At 47.0% G+C, this 12,982-nt stretch overlaps 1 pseudogene; it reads right to left on the minus strand.

Annotated features, from left to right (window-relative positions):
• Positions 1–8,683: 8,683 nt before the first annotated feature.
• On the minus strand, positions 8,684–9,150 carry LOC132024160 (ATP synthase F(0) complex subunit C2, mitochondrial-like; annotated as a pseudogene).
• Between the last annotated feature and the right edge of the window lie 3,832 nt (positions 9,151–12,982).

Genomic DNA, 12,982 nt, shown 5'->3' on the forward strand with positions numbered 1-12,982 from the left:
TAATCTAAAGGGGAGAAACACATAGTTCAAATAAATAAAATTCCAGGTAGAAAATATGTAACAGGTAAATAGGAAGGAGTAGTAGCACAAGGAAAACTCGAAGTAGTTTCTCCATGTCAGTGCTCTTGGCCTTTTAGGCCGTCTAATTCTTTGTCGCTGGAGGGCTAGGGAGGGGCCCATGTATTAGTGGAGGTTCACCAGCACTCCTGGCCAGTAGCACCCAAACCTGTGACAACCAAGGATTTCTCCAGCTATTAGCAAACATTTCCCAAGGAGCAGGATCAAAGCATCTGACACTTCAGTGGAGAGTGAAGCATCTGAAGGAGTTGCCTAACCAGAGAGGAAGGCGGGGGTTCCAGGCAGAGAAACCAGTCACAGGCCAAGGTGTGAACAGATGTGCCAGCATTGGGCGGGAGCACAGGGCGTGTGGAGGAGCCTGGAGAAAAAGCTCGGAAGCAGAAAGTATGGCCTATGGCGAGCTTCATCTCTAGACGGTGGGAGCCACTGAAGGACTTTGAGTACGGCAGGAATTTATTCAGATTTTGCATTTTGGAAGCCTGTCCTCGGTGACTGTGTGGTAAGCAAAGGGTGGGGGAGCTAAAGAGAAGGAGCACGGCTCACTGGCTGCCGTCATCCTGAGAAGGACAGATATGAAGGCCATCAAGGCAAGATGATGGGAAATCTTGGGAAATCGACATTACTGACTAAACAAACATGGGAATAAAAGGGAGGAAGACAAGAACTGAGGGCTCAAAACGATGGGGAAATGAGACAACTTGAAAAATGTCCATGGGGCGCCTGGGTGGCTCAGTGGGTTAAGCCACTACCTTCAGCTCAGGTCATGGTCTCAGGGTCCTGGGATCAAGTCCTGCATCGGGCTCTCTGCTCAGCAGGGAGCCAGCTTCCCCCTCTCTCTCTGCCTGCCTCTGCCTACTTGTGATCTCTGTGTGTCAAATAAATAAATAAAATCTTGAGAGAGAGAGAGAAAGAAAGAAAGAGAGAAAGAAAGAAAGAAAAATGAGTCCTACCTTCAGTATGTGAAGTTTGAGTTCTCTGTAGACCTCCAGGTAGGAATGTCTAGGAAGCAACTCTATGTATACATACGTATGTACGAATGAACGCTCACTGCTCAGGGAAAGGATCTGGGCCAGATCAGCTGGGAAACCTTCAGAACAAGGCAACAACTGATATGCCCATGAACTGCCACCACGGAGAGACGACAGACAGCATGAGTCAGGACCTAAGGACAGACATCCAGGGAGCGTTGATATTTGGGAGCAAGAAATCCAGACAGAAAACCTTAAAGTGATTCTGCATAGAAACAGAAGGATAGAAGAAATAAGAGCTGGTCGAATAGCAGCAGCTAAAGAAACAGGTGGAGAGGGAAAGGTTGGTTCATGGTGCCAAGAAAGCAAGCAAGAGGACTAAAAATGGCCTCGTGGATCGCATGATCAGGAGTCCCGCGAACGTTCACCAAGGGGTTGTCAGGAAGGTCCGCGAGTCTGACTGCAGGGAGCAATAAAGACAACAAGAGAAACAAGAGTAGAATAGGCAACTGTGTTCTATATATACCCACAACGCTTTCAAGAACCATATTATATTGCTGTTATTGCCCTGGCGAGACTGAACACGTTTATAGGTTAAGAGAACGGGCCCAGAAAAGGACCGATTAGCAGCGGTCAGTCCCTGAAGATGGGAGTGGACTGAGGCATGGTGGGAGAACACATCTGACCGAGAGGGGTTTGAAGTAGGTGTGTGCAGGCAACAGAACATTTGTGCTGCCTCTGAGACACAGGAGGCAGGGCCACCCAAGAATTAGATCAGTTGAGAACATTTGAGTGAAAGAACTAGATTCAGCGTTCTGGGGAGGAGCGACCATTTCTGAGAACTACCTGAGGAAGTTGGTGGGAAATTGCCAACCAGAGACCAGGCAGCTTTGAGGATTCAGCTGAGATCTGAACCCACTTGTTTTCAGAGGGTCTGCTTTGTAGGGATGTGCAATTTTTCTGAGCTGCACTCAGCTGCTCACGTTAGGCGTAGACTGAGTTTGGGTCGACCCCGATCCCACCATCAAATAGATATGGTGGAAATGAAGCTATGAAAGCTATACCTGCTGAAGGTCTTTGCTATCTTCACACTTGGAGCCCTGAGCCACCGTATAAAGAAGTTCGACTCCCCTGCTGGCAGGACCATGTGAAGAGGCAGAGACAACACAGAAGATGCCCGGCTAAGCCCAGTGTTCAGTGAACCAAGTGTTCAGCCACTTACTGCCACCAAGGTGTCAGGCATGTGAGCAAAGCGTGGCGTGGACCCTCCAGACATCCTGAGCACAGTGACCCAATCCCATGCTACGTGGTGCACTGAGTCTTGCCCAAATTCCAGGCCCACAGAATCATGATGGAAAATGATGGCAAGTTAGGGTCTCAGTCAAGTCGGAGACTCCAGAAGTACGGCTGTCCCAAGTTTGGCCAGGGAGTGATCAAGATCCTGGAGGTGTTATAAATGTGGGGGGAGAACATCTATGGAAAGTTTGGCGGGGGAAGGAAAAAATACTACCTAGGTTCAATTTATTGCTAACCATTTCTGGCTGTTACTGTTTAGTTTTTTTTTTTTTTTTAGAAAAAAAAGGATTCAAGGAGGAAAATTGTTCACTACCAGTCACCTCAGCTGCCACTGTGATGCCTGGTGACACGTAATTAGAAAACAAATGACAGATTAGTTTAATAATATTCATTAACAACTAATGAAACTGACAGTGTTTCCTCCTGAAAGCAGGTCGGCTGTGCGAGGATTTTAAGCAAATTCTGCTCCAACCCTCCCCTCTGGGTTCCCTTCCCCTGTCTGCCTTTTAGCTACGGAGTGTGGGGGGAGGGGCACTGCAATGGAGTCACAACACAGGGTGTCCAGGGTGCGATGTTGAGGGGACAAAGAGAACAAGCCAACATCAGAGTCGGTGGAGAGGGAGACGTTCCTGGGGGTCCAGGGAGGAGGAGAGAGAAGGAGGTGAGTTTAACCTCTCCCACCAGCTGTCTCCAGACAAGGAACCATTGTTAAAAACGAAATTTCCATTTGCCTCAGGAAGGAAAGAGTTAACAGGGGGGGGGGGGAATCAGTGCTGCTTTTCAGGCATTGTTGTTTTTTTTTTTTTCCTTAAGAAAAAAATTATCCTAAGTAAGAATTTTAACGATATGCAGAAATCATAGCTGTCTTGCTGAATCGCTGTAGGACTGACCCCCCTTGACAGTTCTTAAATTATTCAGCTATCAAGGGCCTGCTAAACATTAAATTAAGCATCCTCTCTCCCCTGTCCTAAACCATTAAGTTATGCAAATGCACAGATAATGGGGCATATGACAGCTGGAGGCATTAATCACGCAGCTCTGTCTCTGGGCTGTTGTTATGTAGAAACTGCATCTGCCAACCGACCGAACAGCCACAATTAGATCTCACTTAATGGAATGAGGAGACACTACCTAGCCCTCCACACTCGTGTTAGGTTGTAGACCCGGGAGTGAATAAGGCACTTGGGAGATCCGCCCGCTCTGGCTCCCCCTCCCCCCTGCTCTCTTTTTAATACCTGCTCCTCCAATTGAAATGAAAAATTACCTGTAATTGTTAACATTTGCAAACAAAACCTGTCAGAAGACAAACCTGCTGTTTACAATGGATGTTTTTGTTGTTCCCCAGGAAGATTCTTTGGGGAATTTCCTTCATTTTTTTTTTTTTTAAACTAATTCTGTCTTGGAGAGGAGTCTGGGGCCTGGGAGCGGGAAGAAGCCAACAGACTTCCCAGTCCCGGCCTCTAAATGGCCATCTGGAAGACGCAGACTGACTCACCCCCCACGAGGCTGTTTGCTGGAACTTTCCGCAATTCACCTTGGGCTCTTCAGTACCTGCTTTGCTGGAGTGGGCACCTGCCTGGCGGACAGCATCTTAGCTATGCTCCACCCGGGTCTCTCCCACGAAGCCGTGAGCGAGATGTGGGGGGAGATATCTCATCCTCTTCCCAGGAGCTGTTCATTTCACTTCCTTACGACTCAAACATCACTTTGCAGTTTATGAATTTTTTTAAAAAGCCTAACTGACCACCTTGTAAATGTTCAACAACTGGTTTTGTTGTTGTTGTTGTGTGTGTGTCTGTGTGTGCACGTGTGTGTGTGTGTGTGTGTGTGTGTGTGTGTGTGTTTTGGAGGGGTGGGGTTGTTTTGTTTTTTAGTTTTAGGATACAAAGACTACAGGGATTCTTTGTAGGAGGATCTGTGATTTGCTAACAGTTGCCATCTGTCTACTGAGTTGGCGTATCTTTTTAATACCGAAACACGGGTTTCCAAATGGTTTGTCACGAAGCCTGTGGTTCCACACAGTCCTTCTGGGTAACTAGAAGCCACAGCTTCTTAGGAGAGATTCATGACCCCCCACCATCCCCACCCCCAAACAGCAAGAACACCACTTTTAACTGTTTGGAATCCTGAGCTTTTTGCATTGGGGGAGGAGGGATGAAATTTCTTCTGTTTAAAATACGTAGTTTGGGAAACCACTGTTCTAAAACCAAGCCAAGGAGACATTCAGACTCGGACCCTGGCCGCATTCAGTCTCTGATCGGCTATTTGCTAAAATTAGAATCCTCTTCAATCAATAGCACTTGCCTCCTTGCCTCAAAATCTCTCCAACACTTTTAGAAAGTATACACATATTTGTGAGCAAGAAACCCAAAGTGGAAACTAGGGTGACGACCTCTCTCCCTCCCTCATTAAATTCCACTAACCCCTTTTTAGGGCTGATTAGCTCTAAGCGGGGTGAGTACACCCCACCTCCCTCTAGAAGCTCCACTCCATGGAGAAAGAGAGCAATCCAGTTGGAGGAAATCGTACTGCTGAGGGAAAGACACATGCACCTGTTTTGGGTAAGATTCAGTGAAGTCTGCTTGAGCAGGAAGAGGCTGCATTGCATGCCTGCCAAGCCTTCCAGGACTGCTCTGTTCCGTGCTGTCTGTTCCTAAACCATCCAGCCATTCTTCCTCTTGGCTCCATTCCCAAGTCTGGAAGAATCCACCCACATGGTTTCAGGTCCTGCTGGTCTCATCTGGAACCTGGTCTCCGGAGTTCTGTTTCACCCTTCCCTGGCCCATCATCTTCCCACAAACACAGAGTGTTAGGAATTAAACAGGTCCAGGGTCCCCCACGAGGAACTAGGGAGTCGGGGCAGCTAGAATAAAACAGCACTGACACCCTGTTTTGAAGCTTAGACGGGACCCCACTAGCATCCTGCTTTCCAGTCTTTGGAGAAAGGACTTCTGCAAAACGTCCTAAAATAAAACCATTAACTACAAAACTTTTGTCACTATCACCTGCAAGGGGCACTTAAGACCTAAGCCCCTAGATGTCAGCCAAAAAATACCATCAGCGCATTGACATTAATCTAAGAGGTAGACAGATGCATGACCCATGCCTAGATAGACCCGACTCTGCACACCCCGATGGCCTCAGAGAGTTTTGCTGAAGAGCGCATAGAAACCCCTCAACTTAGAAACTCCACGGGCAACCCTCCCTGGGAGCTTTCTCCTCTTGCTCAATAAACTTTGCTTTGCCTCCTCCACTCCTCATCTGGCTTACCTCTTCCTTCTTCAAAGCAGGATGACCAAGAACCGTGGGCACTGAAGGCAGAGAATTCCTGCAAGAGTAGTAGTACCTCCACCACAAATCTCAGTGACCTTCCTCCACTTAACCCTGTATGCGTTTCACCAGTTCTTTATCTTAGGGGTGGTCATTGCCCTGGAAAGCCCTCCTAAAGCCCCTTCTAGGCCCATCGCTCCTATGCTAGCTGGGCATCGCTCATACCCCCTGCTGTGCTCCTGCTTGCAGCTTTCACAGGGAGTAACCCTGCATTCGCAGGGGGGTCCATCATCAAACTTGTGACCTGACCCAGCTGAGTGTCTAGGCCTATCCGCCAGTGCTTTTCCAGGTGCATGCATGATTCACAGATCTTATTTAAAAAGCAAACGAGAGGCGCCTGGGTGGCTCAGTAGGTTAAGTATCTGCCTTTGGTTCAGGTCCTGGGATGGTCCTGGGTCCTGGGATCGAGCCCCATGTCTGGCTTCCTGCTCAGCAGGGACTCTGCTTTTTCATGCTCTTTCAAATAAATCTTACAAAATAAAATAAAAGGACTAATTCCATTATCTCAGAGTTGCGGGATCCTACCCCATGTCGGGCTCACACACTGGGCCTGGAGCCTACTTGGGATTCTCCCTCTTCCTCTGTCTCTCCCTCTCTAAAAAAAAGTGATACCGAGCGTGGGTGGGCCTGAGATTCTGCATTTCTAATGGGTTCCTGGGGAATGTCACTGTTCCCATTCGTGAACCACATCCCAAGTATCCAGGCCCTGGAAAATTTTCTAACAGGGCCTCTGTGCTGAGAGTGCAAGGCTGGAATGATTAGCCACCTCCCACCACTGGTTGTTAAATGACTGACAGCCAAGTCTACCTAACGAGGCTTGTGTCCAATGAACCCACAATAGGCCCTCATATAATTAGGCTACTTGTTACTAGAAACAATTCAGGTACCCGGACAAATGGCTAATTAGCCCCCTATTCATCTCAAGGCATCTCAGAGTAACCTCAATAGGAAGCTGACTCCTCCCCCACCCCAGCCCCGCAACCCTGCCCCTCCCTGCACGACTGTCAGCGAGCAGTCTTCTCTCTCCAAGCACTGTTAGAATGATTTTTTAAATTGAGTGATGGTGCTCAAACAGAGCAACAAAATCTATTCACAGATCTCGTTCCTGGCTTTTTGTCCGTCTTCCCACTGGAGGGGAAGGTCCATGAATGCATGTCCGTCTCCAGGTCTCATCACCTCATCAGTACAGAACACAGTGCCTTGCACTGAATCATCAGAAAGCAACTGGAGCGCACAGACCACCAGGGCACTTGAACCATAGGCTTCTGCAAGTTCAATGTGCCCATGCCTACTTTCCACGGAGGCTTTTAACCACCCTTGTTCTTCCTGTTATAAAAATGGATAGACCCAGAGCCAAAAAGGCAGAGATGTGATTGAAAACATGTATTCACCTTGAAGCAAAGGTACTGAACATCATTCAGTAGCTTTAAACGTCAGCCAGTTTTGAAAATGCTGATTTGCATGGGGAGGAAAAAAAGCCATCATTCTTCCCTGATGATCTTTATTTTTGAAGATCCTAGTACCTCCTGCGCTGTTAACATGTGTTCTAAGACAGAAAGCTTTCCATTTTTGTCCCAGGGGTTTGATCTTCTAGGAAAGTTGTTTAACAAAGCCCCCACCCATGAAGCCTGGCTCGGGGGAGGTGCATAAATTTGGAAGATGGTTTCACTGAGGCAGCTCTAAACTTTAGAACAACACTTTAAAAATGGCAGTAGAGGAAATTTGCCTTTTCCAACAGTAAGAACTGGGCCTGGATTGAAATATTAAAGACTTAACTATTTTTCCATGAGCATTTACTTCCACAAATATCAGAAATTGTTTAGTTGAAAATTAAGAAACAAGGCAGGAAGAACAAATATAGACTCATCTACCCTCCCTTCTGTATTTCTAGTACTCTATTTTGCTCAGGTATATTTTCAGAGTAACAGTAGGTAACCCAATTCATACCAGTTAAGCTAAGACGTAAAATGAGTTGGCTCATATAATGGTCAAATTCACAGCAACAGCATCAGGAATAGCTGGATCCAGGGTTTCTACCAAGGTCAGATGTTAGATCTGTAACTCACAAATTCTTAAGCACAAACAGTATGAAATCACGTATATGTTAGTTCAGCTTTAATTTTAAAGATAATGTGCAGCCCTAGTAGAACCATTACATAAAAAGGGAAACCCACAAGAGGCAACAACTGCATATAGTTCTATTATCTGTATCAAAGCCAACACCAAGGTTTTGGCAATTAACATAGTAAGTGTAAGAAAACAGGGGTTAGGGGTACCTGGGTGGTTCAGCCAGTTAAGTATCTGCCTTCAGTTCAGGTCACGGGGATTGCCCATATTGGGCTCCCTGCTCAGTGGGGAGTCTGCTTCTCCCTCTCCCTCTGCAGCCCCCCTGCTTGTAGTTGCTTGCATACTCTGCCAACTAACAATCTTAAAAAAAAAAAAGAAAGAAAGAAAGAAAGAAAAGAAAAGAAGGGCTAGTTAATTAGCATAATGAATGTTAGAAATCTATTTTTTTTTAAAGATTTTTATTTGACAGAGAGGGAGAGAGATGGACAGAGCACCAGCAGGGGTAACAGCAGAGGGAGAGGGAGAAGCAGGCCCCCAACAGAGCAGGGAGCCCAAGGCAAGGCTCCATCCCAGGACTGCAGAATTATGACCTGAGCCAAAGGCAGATGCCCAACTGACTGAGCCACCCAGGCATTCCAGAAAGGTGTTTTTAATGGTGAAATTTTAAGTTATGTGGGCAGGCCAAGTATTTTTTTGAGATGTTCCTTATGAGAATATGTATCATTTCTGCTAGACCTATAGCTTTCACCCCTAGAGAAAGATCTCAGTGCTTCCCTAACCAAAATTTTATTATTATTATTATTATTACAGTAATTATTTGTCTTCCCTCTCTCAAACCCTGAGCAAACCACTTTCCCTGAGCTGCCTGTGGAGGTATAGGAAAAGGAACATACAGGGCAGATGAGACACAGGAGGAAGACCTATGGGAGCTGGACACGGCCCCTTCATGTGGCAAAGAGGCTAAGAAGGGTCACCATCAGGCAAAAGAGCCCCACAGCGTCCAAGAGGGGAAAGCCCAGAATAACGTAGGGGAAGAGGTGCTGCTTCAGAGGGGGGGTCCTGGCATAACCCATGACGAGGCTCCCAGACACAGTCCCAATCCCAGCCCCAGAGCCAGCCACCCCTACCACGGCAGCCCCAGCCCCAATGAACTTGGTTGCTGTGTTGATGTCCTTGCGACAGCACCGGTTCAGAATCTGTGGCTGGGAATGAGTGAGATCAGGGGACATGAGGCTGCCAGAGTGCTGAGGCTCTTGTAAGGTACCTCACCCATCAGGGTGTCCGATGGTTCTAGCACCCCTGCAGACAGTGATCGACTCAACAGCCTGACCAAGAAGGGGGTCGAGACGAACTTCGCACAGGGGTCCATTTTCAGGGGTTGAGGGGCTGGGGCAGGAGTGCTCGTACCCGTGCAGAGAACTTCCCTGACCAATCTTGTGTCAAGCCATGGGTTTGGAAGGCTTCCGGTTATTGGATGTTGACCTTAAGGTAAAAGAAGGTCACCTCTGAAATCCCTCTGTCTCTGCCACCAGCGAATATTCTGTGTGAAAACTCTGATGGGGCCGCTCTGCAGAGGACCCCACGCAAAATCTGGTTCTGTTTGTCAAGACTAAAGGAAAAGACACTGGCCTGGGTTTTTACCCTGGTTAGGGAGAGGGGCCGGGGAGTCAAACGTGATTTGACTTTTTCCTGCACCAAAGGAAGGAACACAGAGGCTAGAAAGCAAGTCAACTTGCCCACCTATGGGGCAGAAGGGGAAGACAAAGGCTTAGAAGCTGCCAGCAAACATCAAAAATATGAAGTCAGATTTTTTGCTGCAGGTCTAGAAGAATAAGAATTTTGAAATTCATCAATCTAATAAAGCAAATTGATCTATTTAGCTCCTGTTTCCACTTGAATTACTTAGCGCTTACCTGTGTATGTGATAGAGTTTGTGTCAGACCTTCTTTCCTTATAACCAAGAAGCAAGGTTCTTGAGTAGTCAAGCCTACCAACCTTAAACCTCTTGGTGGTTACAATAACTAGACAAAACCATGTAAGGGCATGTCCATCAATAGATGAATGGATAAAGATGTATGCATGCACACACGCCGGAATATCAGCCATAACAAAGAATGAAATCATGGGGCGCCTGGGTGGCTCCGTCGTTAAGCATCTGCCTTTGGCTCAGGTCATGATCCCAAGGTCCTGGGATCGAGCCCCACATCGGGGTCCCTACTCAATGGGAAGCCTGCTTCTCCCTCTCCCACTCCCCCTGCTTGTGTTCTCTTGCCCACTGTGACAATCTCTATCAAATACATAAATAATCTTAAAAAAAATAAAGAATGAAATCTTGTCATTGGCAACAATGTGGGTGAATCTAGAGGGTACTACAGCAAGGGAAATAAATCAGAGAAAAAGGCCATAGGATTTCATTTCTATGTGGAATCTAAAAAACTAAACAACAAACGAATGAACAAAAGCAGAAACAAACTCATAAACACAGAGAACAAAGTGATGGTTGCCTGAGGGACAGGCAGATGGGCAAAATGAGTGAAGGGGCGTGGAAGATGCAGGCTCCGAGTTATGGAATGAGTAAATCCTGGGGGTGACAGGTACAGTATGGAGAATATTGTCCAAGATACTGTGATAGCATCATATGGTGACATCACTTGTGGGGTGAGCCGTACCTTGTGTAGGTTGTGAAATCACTATGTTGCACACCTGAAGCTAATGTCACCTTGTGTGTCCACTATCCTTCAGTTTTAAAAATGAAAACCTATCTCAGGGTTTTACATGATAGGTAGGTTTACGAGACCTCTGTTTTCTAGCCACTCAAACAGATCCTCTCCGAGTTGTGACAAAGAGGTCAGCACACTTGTCCCCAGCGACCCTAATCAGGGGACAGGCCTCTGTTCTGTGAATTCAGGAATGAGTGGGTCACAGGTCTCCAGTAGACCCACACCTCTGATGGACCAAGCCTGGTGCCCCTCCGCTAGGCCTGAGGACCAAGTTCCTCCACCAAAACCTCATGGCCCCCGAGGGAGGAGAAGACACCCAACCATCTCGGGCCCTTCCCCGGGCCACAGGTAAGACCACCTTTCACCACCCTTTTCCAAACTACCAGTGCAAGGTGCAGCCAACAGTGTAATACTGTCCAGCCGTAAAAACGAAGGCAGTCCTGGCACACGCTGTAACAGGCATAAACCTTGCCAACATGTCACTGGTTGAAAGAAGCCAGGCATTTAAAACTCACATACTTTGTGATTCCTTTTATAGGCGATATCTTAGAATCTGCACATGCAGAGACAGGAAGCAGATTGGTGGTTGCCTGGCAGTGGGGGATGGGGAAGTGGCCACTGATGGGCCTTGTGTTACTTTTGGGGGTGATGAAATGTTCTGGAATTAGTGTGATGGTTATACTTCCAATTAGCCTTACACTAACCTATGAATAGCCTAAAATCACTGAATTGTATAGAAGGTGAATTTTACGGTATGTGAACTCTATCTCAACCTAAAATGAAAATAGTCTGCATGTTTAAAAGAAAGAAAGTAACCTTATAGGTAAAATCAATTCTAGTAGAGGGGGCGCCTGGGTGGCTCAGATGGTTAAGCGTCCGTCTGCCTTCAGCTCAGGTTATGATCCCGGAGTCTTGGGATCAAGCCCCGCATTGGGCTCCCTGCTCAGAGGGGAGTCTGCTTCTCCCTCTGCCTCCAGCTCCCCCCCGCTTGTGCTCTCTATCCCTCTTTATCTCCGTCCCTCTTGCTCTCTGTCAAATAAATAAAATCTTTTAAAAAATTCTGGTAGAGAGGACTTTGGGCCACATGGCGTTGGTCCCTTCTCCTTTGACATCCGGGAAGAAACTATGGAGGCCACAAATGAATTGATACTTTAATTATGCAATGGCAAGTCACCCATGTGCTGGCTGCACCTGAGGCTCTCTTCCTTCAAATCACAATTTCCCGCACTGGTCCTTGGCTGATGACCATTCCTCAGGAAGTCTGGAAATACTGGATGTATTCAACAAGTTAAAAACCTTCCTTCTGGGGCACCTGGGGGGCTGGGTGAGTTGCGCATCCACTCTTGATTTAGGCTCAGGTCATGATCTCAGGGTTGTGAGATCGAGCCCTGCGTCAGGAGTGGAGTTGGCTTCTCTCCCTCTCCCTTTGTCCCTCCGCCACTGACTATGGCACTTTGTCTGTCTCTCAAATAAATAAATCTTCAAACAAACAAACAAACAAACAAACAAACAAGCGTTCTTTCTAGAGTGCCTAGATGGTATAATTGCTTAAGCATTCGACTCTGTTTCAGCTCTGGTTGTGATCTCAGGTTCATGAGATCCAGCCCTGTGCCAGGCTCACTGCTCAACACAGCATCAGCTTGACACTCTCCCTCTGCAACCGCCTCCATGCACTCTTTCTCGCTCTCTCAAATAAATGAAACACACACACACACACACACCTTCCTTCTGCAGGATTTTTGAGGGTCTCGTCATGCTAATGAGCATTGTGAACCACTAAGGAAAATCGGTATGGTTCTTCTCACATTTATTTGACTACAGAACGACTTGGGTTCCCCCCACCCCAAGGAAACATCTTCTGGAATTTAATTCTATGGAAAGTACCTTGAAAAACCATCTCCAGAGCTATCAAACTCTTCATTTCTTTGGATTCTGTGTGTTCCTTACATAAGCAGGTCTCATTATAAAGGACGTTTAGTTGATGTCAGGGTTGGACTCCCAGCCTCATTTTTTTTGGCTATGTGACCTTAAACAGGTTCCTTTGCTGAGAGGCGTTTTCCATCTACCCGAATGCGAACAGTACCAACTTCCCAAGGATGTTAGAAGAACCCAGTGAGAATGGATGTAAAATGCCGAGCACTCTCCTTGGTACATAGCTGGTACTTTAAAAATGTGCATCCTCTATCTTTTCGAAGTAGATCAGAAACCCTTGGTGAAGAGGTAGGCATAGATCTCTGCAAGCCCCCACAACACTGGCAAGGGGCTGTGTTCACCACTGACTTTCAGTATTTGCTAAGTGCGTGAAGGCATGTTCGATGCCCTGTTGGCTCTACATGCCAGAACCACACAAATCCAGGGTAGACAGTCCATGACAATGTGATGATCACAGGAGGGTAGAATTCCGGAGCTCACAACTCCCACTGAGATTTTCACCAAACCACCCCCTCCCCAAAATCTCTCTCTCCGCCTTGCTCTTGACAGATCTATGTGTCTCAAGTCTTTGCTTAAGGACACTGATGGATG

Source organism: Mustela nigripes, chromosome 9 (genome assembly GCF_022355385.1).
Source record: "Mustela nigripes isolate SB6536 chromosome 9, MUSNIG.SB6536, whole genome shotgun sequence".
In the NCBI taxonomy this organism is placed as follows: domain Eukaryota; kingdom Metazoa; phylum Chordata; class Mammalia; order Carnivora; family Mustelidae; genus Mustela; species Mustela nigripes.